Source organism: Marmota marmota, unplaced genomic scaffold (genome assembly GCF_001458135.2).
Source record: "Marmota marmota marmota unplaced genomic scaffold, marMar, whole genome shotgun sequence".
NCBI lineage: Eukaryota > Metazoa > Chordata > Mammalia > Rodentia > Sciuridae > Marmota > Marmota marmota.
Genome location: NW_026000196.1, coordinates 20,433,408 through 20,441,420, shown reverse-complemented (window position 1 = coordinate 20,441,420; position 8,013 = coordinate 20,433,408). Strand labels below are relative to the sequence as shown.

At 46.0% G+C, this 8,013-nt stretch overlaps 1 long non-coding RNA gene across 1 annotated transcript in view; it reads left to right on the top strand.

The window, feature by feature from the left end:
- The first annotated feature begins 212 nt into the window (after window positions 1–212).
- LOC125612515 overlaps window positions 213–8,013 on the top strand; it is a 28,222-nt gene continuing 20,421 nt past the window's right edge. The window contains exon 1 of the long non-coding RNA XR_007342940.1: window positions 213–440. This is a non-coding gene — a long non-coding RNA (uncharacterized LOC125612515). The remainder of the gene's footprint in view (window positions 441–8,013) is intronic.

Genomic DNA, 8,013 nt, shown 5'->3' with positions numbered 1-8,013 from the left:
GATCATCCTGTCTCAGCCTCATGAGCCACTGGGATTACAGGTGTGCATCACCGTGACCAGCTTTTTTTTTTTTTTTGGTAACAGACATTAGATAGTAGAGATTGATGTAAATAATTTTCATGCTTGGAAGTGAGCCCACTTTTTCTTCTGTTGGGTCTTTAATGTAGATGTTTATTAATTGAGTCAGGAGGTGGGCTGGGCTGGGACTGAGGGTTAGTGTTGCAATGGTTACCCTCATGATATAACCGACTTTAGATTCTAATGTAACCTTGTATTTAGGATGAGGGCTGTTTTGCTACAGCTTTTACTTCACTGTCTCCTAAAGAAGACACTATTCCATCTCCACAGTTTATGGCTTTTTTTCCCCGTGGACAGAGGAGAAGTTACTATACTACTAAGAAACTTTCCCAAGAGCCTTCTGTCTTCGTTGTGAATGCCTGGTAAGATTTATTTTAATTTTTAACTTCATATATGAAAATCATATAAAACATGAAGTCTATTGATATGCTGATTTTACAACCTGTTTGCTGTCTTTTAGAATTCTTTTATTCTCTGGGGTAGTTTTGAAAAATATTCACTAGAGTCTTCCAGGTACATCGTATTGTCATCTGCAAACAGAGAATACTTCTACTCTTTATTAAGCCTCTAGTTTTTATATATGATCGCATTGGCAGTGTGTTAAGTAATAGTAGAAGTAAAAAATATATATATATTGGTTTGTTTCTGACCTTAGTATGAATGTTTTTAGTATTTCTACATTAAGTAAATCACTGACTTTAGGACTGAAACATTTACATATCATCATGATAAGACTGTATTCATCCATGAAGTCAAGGCTAAGGATAAATGGGTGTTGAAACTTCTTAAAGTCTTCAATTTATTAATCTGGTAAGTTTTAATAGATTTCTTATTATTTAATCATCATATTCATGGCATAGAATTTCTTTGCACTGTAGTACTGACTTAGTTCTGTGGTTTGGGGAAGTCCTTATTTTCCTTTTGGTTTTTATTTTCTTGTGACCAGAGTACATTTCACATTGTACTTCCTCAGAATAAGTTCAAGGGAGGTTAACTTTCTTATACATTAAAATTTATTTTAAATTTTCATACCTAAAATATTGGCTGATGGAATCATTTTTAAGTCAAGATAATTTCCGCTCAAGACTTGAAAGAAGTCTTCTATTTCTCTTTTGCATACTGCATTCAATCTCATTCCTCTGCCAGAGACCTGTGCCACCTCTATCCCCTCATCTTCCTAAAAATTCATGATGAAGTACCCAGGTGTGAACTTTTTTTTTTTTCTCAATCATCCTATTAAGGTAACTCAGAGGAATTCTAAATTTAAAACCTCTTCTCTCAGATTAAAAAACAAAGGTTATTCCCTCTTTAGTTATTATTTCCCATTGTAGCAAAAAAAAAAAAAAAAGAGTGGGCCACCAAAGGTGACACAACCTAGTCCCTGGAATCCTTGAATATGTTATCTTAAAGGAAAAAAGGGACTTTTCAGATGTGATTAAATTAAAAATCTTGAGATAGGTAGACTTTCCTGTTTTATCTTGGTAAGCTCAATGCTCACCAACGGGTACCCATAGGAGGAAAGAAAGAGAGTCAAGATCAGAGAAAGGGATGTGACAGTAGAAGCAGAAGGAGAAAGAATGACACATGATGGAAGCAGACATCCTGATCAGCTACACTGCTGACCTTGAAGATGGAGGAAAGGGCCATGAGCCAAGGAATGCTGACAGCCTCCAGAGGTTGGGAAAGGCAGGGAAATGGATCCTTTCCTATGGTTTCCAGAAGGAATGGAACTCCTAACACCTCCTTCTTAGGATTTCTGACCTCCATAGCTGCCAGACAATAAACTTATGTAGCATTAAGTCACTCAGCTTGTGCTACTTTGTTATAGTCACAGTTTAGATGGGCTGGATCAATGCATGCATTTCTTAACTGTTCCCTCATACTCTTCATCTTTTTATCTTCTTTCTCTAAAGTCTAGGGAGTTACTTCAATTATATTTTCCAACTTTTTCCTGATTTTAACAAGTTTTGACAGTCATATTTTTAATATCTCAACTTTTCATTATTCCCTGACTTTTCCTTTTTTATAGGTTTCTGTTCTTGCTTTGTGAATGCAATGTCTCCTCAAATGTCTCAGGTGTTCATTTTTACTCTTAGCTTCTATTCACTGCTTTTCCAATCAATTTCTTCCAGGGGCAGTGTTAAATCTGCTCATCTGTTTGTATACACGTATGAAAGACAAAACTGTTGCCTATCAATAGCTGGCAAGGATTCCCTTCATGTTTCCCATTTCCCTTTACTCAGCAGGCCTCTCCCCTTCCTGGGAAGTCTAGGTTGAGTTCTCCAGGTAGGGGTAAGTTATAGTAACTGACAGCCTTCACTAGAAGGTACCAAGCTCCCTTGTCTCCATTAAAATAACAAATCAGTGAGGGCTTTTACTCTAGTGGATACTAACCCTCCTCCCAACTTCACCTTAGTTTCTTAGCAAAATGCCTCGGTTTGTTCTGTTATAACACAATATCATACTGTATGGCTTAGAAACAATTGAAATCTATTCCTCACAGTTTTGGAGGCTAGGAAATCCAAGATCAAAATGATAGCAGATTCAGTGTCTGATGAGGGCTCTCCTCCATCCATAGATGGCACTCTGCTTGCTGTGTCCTCATAAAGTGGAAAGGAAGAGGAAGATCTCTAGGGCACTAATCCCAACGATCCACCCTCATGGCCTAATCACCTCTTGTAGGCCCATCTCCTAATACCTTGGGGGTTGGGTATCAACAGATGAGTCTGGGGGAGAGATTAACTTCCAGTTGATAGCATAAGCACATCGTTGGTTTTGTCCTGGTGCAAACACCATGCCAAGATCCTCTCTCAGGCACAGTGGAGCTGGGTTTAGAGGTGAGCAAAGAACTCACTCTTCCTATCTCCTGGCCCACTTCTCTTCTCAAACTATGGGCCCTGAGCTTTCAGTCCCTCTAGGTGTGTAAGGAGGGTAACATCTCTTTCCAAGGACCCACTTCCCTGCCACATACAATCTCTTCTGCTAATTTGCTGGTTTGCAGTCACCTCTGCTTTGGGGTGTCAACCTGCATGACAGACCAGTCTTTTTACTTTCTCAAAGTCCATGAAAGCCAAGACCCACAGGGACTCCACCTGTGCCTCATACTCTCTGTTGCTTCTCCCTGCAATTATGTTACTGAGCTATTTCTAGGGGAGCTGAAGTGGGAAGGAAGTACAGCGGGGTATTCTGTCTTCCTTACACATGTCTAGGCTGGGGAAATCCTCCAATCTGTCTGTATGTCCCTGACACACTCAGTCAACACCATACTCATGGTGACATGTCTGTTTGAGGGAGGAGTCCTCTTCCCTGACAAGGACAGAGCAGTCCCACAAATTGATTGTCTTCATTCAGCTATGATGCTCCAGCCCAACATGACCTATAACCACTGGCTAACTTTTTGAATGAGAAACATAATTGACTGTAAACTCTCTGAGAGAGGGTTATCTTTGGCTCTGGGTTAAAGAAACCCTAACACAATAGTGGTGTAAACAAGGCAGCAGTTTACTCAATGTGGGAGGTAGAAAGTCCAATTTTGGAGGCTACACCATGTCAGGGACTCAGGCTCCAATTATATGGGGTTAGCTTACATGGCTTCCATCTCCAAGATCACCTCATGGCCCAAGATGACTGCTGCAGCTCCAACTATCATATTCACATTTCAGATAGCAGAAGTAGAAAAAGGGAGGAAGGGCTCACAAATTCCTTTTAATGTTACATTCTGGCATGGAAGCTGCTTCATGACACCTGCACTCACCACCCCCACTCCACTCAGTTAGCCAGATTTGGTCCAGAGAGTCATGTGCCAAGCTTAGAACTAAAGGTTAAATTATTAAGGAAGAGAATATGTATGCTGGAGGTCCTGACAGGTGCCATATCCCCTTTGTGATTTTTCTTCTTCTAGTCTAGAGATAGGAATTCTGGAACCATGCTCATGAATACTTGCCATCCACCCAGTGTTACTGTAGCCTTTGGTTCCAAATACATCACTCCATGTTACCCAGACCTGAGCAAAAGGTCTTTCCCTAAATTGGTTCAGAGTAGAAAAGACACTAAAGGATCAGGATAATCAGTGACCATATCCACAGTCAAAATTGTGGGAGTGAAGACTATCGGTTTGAATCCGCCACAGAGTGACAAAGAGAAAGCAAATGGAAAATAAGTTGTTTCCCCCAGGTCTTTGTGAAGCCTGCCCCTCGCTCATCCGTTCTTCCTGCTGGGTCCCCAGGGTCTTGGCCCTGAGCTTCAGTTCAGCTGGCCCAGCTGCTTATGAAAGAAGAAAACAGTTCAACAATACCCTTGCCTGTCCCTCCCATGTAAACATTTTTAAAGTATTTTTTCCCACATTTTAGCATTTTGTGTTTTGATAAGGCCCATTTACTGCTGTTGGCTGAGCCAGAACAGTCTACACATCCCAGGGGAGGGCCTGCTGGAATAGAAAGAATTCCAGACTAATGAGCTGCAGAAATACATGTTTGGTGACAAGCTGTGAACCCTGGGCCAGCCTCCCTGAGCTCCACCCTGGGCTTTGTGTGGCAGCTGCTGCCAGGAGACAGCTCCTTCATCCCTGGCAGTTGGGACAGTATGGCAGCCCTGGAGACCAATGCCTGCTGACAATGTGGCAGGATGTGACCACGGAGCCCCGCTTCAGATGGGGACACTGGAGCTCAACAGACTTCCTGAGTGTCTTCTCCACATGAAGCCATCACTCTCCCCAACTGAAACTGCCTTTCTGGGCCTTGGTCACCTGGGACTACCTGGAAACTTTGGCTTGAAGTCTCAGCCCAGCCTTGTCACCATAGCAGCTGAGGCATCCTGAGCACACCAGTTTCATCCCCCTCACCCCAGTGTGCCTCAGTGACATGGGTCCCCAGCTGGAGAGCATCTCCCAACATCCACTCCTCATCCTCCTTTCAGAGGCTGGCAGGGTAGGCTCCCCTAGAGGGGTCACCTTCAGAGGGCACAAGGACCCACCCAGGGTCAAGAGGCTGGGGAACAAGAGCACTACGAGTTGAACCTGTGCCTTAGGCTCACAGCCTGCTGGGGTGGGCATCAGTACCATTCATCCACCCATAGGCCACTTCTCCTCTGGGGTGTATTATATTTTCTGAAGTCGACAGCAATACAATTCTTACCAAAGTGCTCTTCTTACAAGGAGACTTTGACAGTCCTGCTCAGAGAGGAGGGCCAGTTTCCCTCCTCTTGAATGTAGGCAGGTGTGCCATTTAGGGATCAGTGACCCTCTGTGACTTCTGAGGCTAGAACACAATGTGGAAGAGTTTCTCCCTGGTTCTCTTGGGATATTCCTATGCTGTGAGGAAGCTCAAGCTGGCCGTGGGGAGGCTAGGTGGCAGCCAGATCACTGCATGCAGATGTCTGCAGTGGTATGGCTGGGCCAAGCTCTCCATCTCTGAGCCTTATAGAATGGGCACGATATAGTCTTTTTCTCACTGAGTTACTAGGATCAAATTCCCATGGGAAAGGCCCATCCCACCCCACACACAAGGTGGCACCCATTCAGAACTGGTCCCTTCTCCCTAGCAGAGGCTTTTACACCAAGCCCATGCCCCTGTGTCTAGAGGGTACAGTTCAAGTTCTAGAAGTATGCTCAATTCCTCCCGACTCAGAGCAGGAGACCCATCACCTCCTTCACCCCTTCCCACCCATGCCCCACCCTGACTCAGGCTTGCTTGAACACGTCACCCAACAGGGGGCATCAGACCCAAGGAATGGGCAGTGCTTTAATAAGGAGAGCATAATTTTGCAGGCTAGAAGACAGTTCTCTTATATATCCATGGGGACTTAGTGCTTCCTCAGAAGGTCCCCTGGTGGGTGCTCAAGCCCATATCTCAGAGTCAACTCATCTTCCCTTTATATCTCCCCACCCCAGCACATCAATCATACCCAGCCTGGCAGTCTTCAGAGAGCAGTGGACATCCAACTGCTCTCACCCTATACCATCCATCCTAGGCTAGGATACCCCTCACCTCTCTCCTGGATCTACCCTTAGCCTGGCTTCCTACTTTCACACCACTCCCATCCTCACCCCATTTTCCATGCTGCAGAATAATCCAATTAAAACCCATCTTGGAACCTGTCACCCCTCTGCTAGAACCCTCAGGGGCTTCCCATTTCCCTGCAGAATGTGCCTCACTCTCACCTCTAACCTCCTCTGGTCCCTCTTCCTAACCCCTCAGCTCAAGCCCCTGGCCTTCTGCTGTCCCCACCATACCAGACACTTCCCTCTCAGAGAACAACCTAGTGTCTGAGTTCTCTCTGCCTGGAAAACACTTTGCAAGTCTCACTAAATCATTTTTTTTTCCAGGTCTTTATTTAAAAGTCACCTGCTCAAAGAGACACCCTCAATTTACCTATCTATGCACTACCCCCTCTCTTTATGGTCTCCTCTTTGTCTCTGATTTCTATTTATCATGGTTGCCACCTGATCCACATACTTAGTACAATTTGAGCATCCTTAATCCAAAAACCCCAGATTCAATACTTTTTGGCCATCAGAGACCTATAAATGGAAAATTCCACATCCAGAAACTTTGTTTCATGCACAAAATTATTTAAAATATTGTATAAAATTACATTCAGACATATGAAACACAAATGAGTTTCCTGTTTTGACTTGGGTTCCATCCCCACAATATCTCATTGTCTACATGCAAATATTCCCAAATCCAAAGCACTTCTGGTCCCAGACATTTCAGATAAGGAATGCCCACTCTGTATTTATTGTTCCTCCTCATTTAAAATGCAAGGATGAAAGTGAAGGCAGGGCTCTGTTCTCATCTGTTCCTGGAAACGGGATGAAGTGGAAATGTAAGATCCTCACCGATGAAGTCCAGGTAGAGGAAGAGGAGAGCGGGGATAGAATGAGAGAGTAGGACCCAGCTAGCTGTGAGAACTGGGTGGGGAGGCCCCAGCCTCCCTTCACCCTAGACCATGTGCCTTCTGCTCCTGTGTGTCCAACCAGCACTAATGGCAGCCTGGGGTGTGAGTCTCCCTTTTGGTGGGCAACACAGAGGGAAACCTCTGATTGAGGGACAGAGGCCAGGTTCACAAGAGACAGCGGGAACTTTGAAGGATCATCCAGAGAACAAGGGGTAGAAGCTTAGAATCTAGTGTGGCAGATCCGAAGCTCACAGCTGGCTTCTTAGCCCTCCTTGTGGCCCACCCTGGCAGACCAGGAAGAATAAATGCTCTGTGCACAAACAACCCTTAAACCATCGGACCCTCCCTCCCCGTGTCTGCCCCTGCCCCACAGAGACCCCACCTTGCCACACCTACCCACCCAAGGTGAGCTAGCTCTGACTCAGACCCCACCCATTATCCTGTACCCAGCGGTGGAAGGAGGTTAGGGAGGGTTTCAGCACCCCTGGACCTCATCTGGGGACAGGCCTGGACCTGGAGCAGTGGGTGTCAAGGAATCCCCCAGGGCTGGCCTTAGCACCTGTGTGGGCAGGATGGCTCTGGGAACCCAAGGGGATTATGTGGCGGTTTGGCAGGCTGAGTGCAGAAAAGTCAGCGATGCAGCTACCAACCCCCATCTGCGGGGGAGGGGGTGCTTGTTTTCAAAAGGAGTCCAGCTCCCCTGGAGGGGGGTTGGGCACCATGGCCCTCTGAGAGCTCTGCTCCACCTCTCTGCCCAGCCTGTACCTCCTCCAGGGCAGCCAGTACCGCCCTATCTACGAAGGCAGGGTGAGGGGCTCACACTCTGCCTGGGACACACAGGATCCTCTGGCCAGGGTATGGCTAAGCTCCTTGGTCATAGTCTCCAGGAAAACCTACCTGATGATGCAACCTGCCCAGAGCTGATCAAAGGGAGCTGCGTGGGCGAGCGCTCAGACGACCACAGGGCTTGCCCAGCGCTTCCGGGCCTGGCTGCGGGTTCTGCCCGCCCACTGGGCGCCTGTGGCCGCAGTGGGGGGG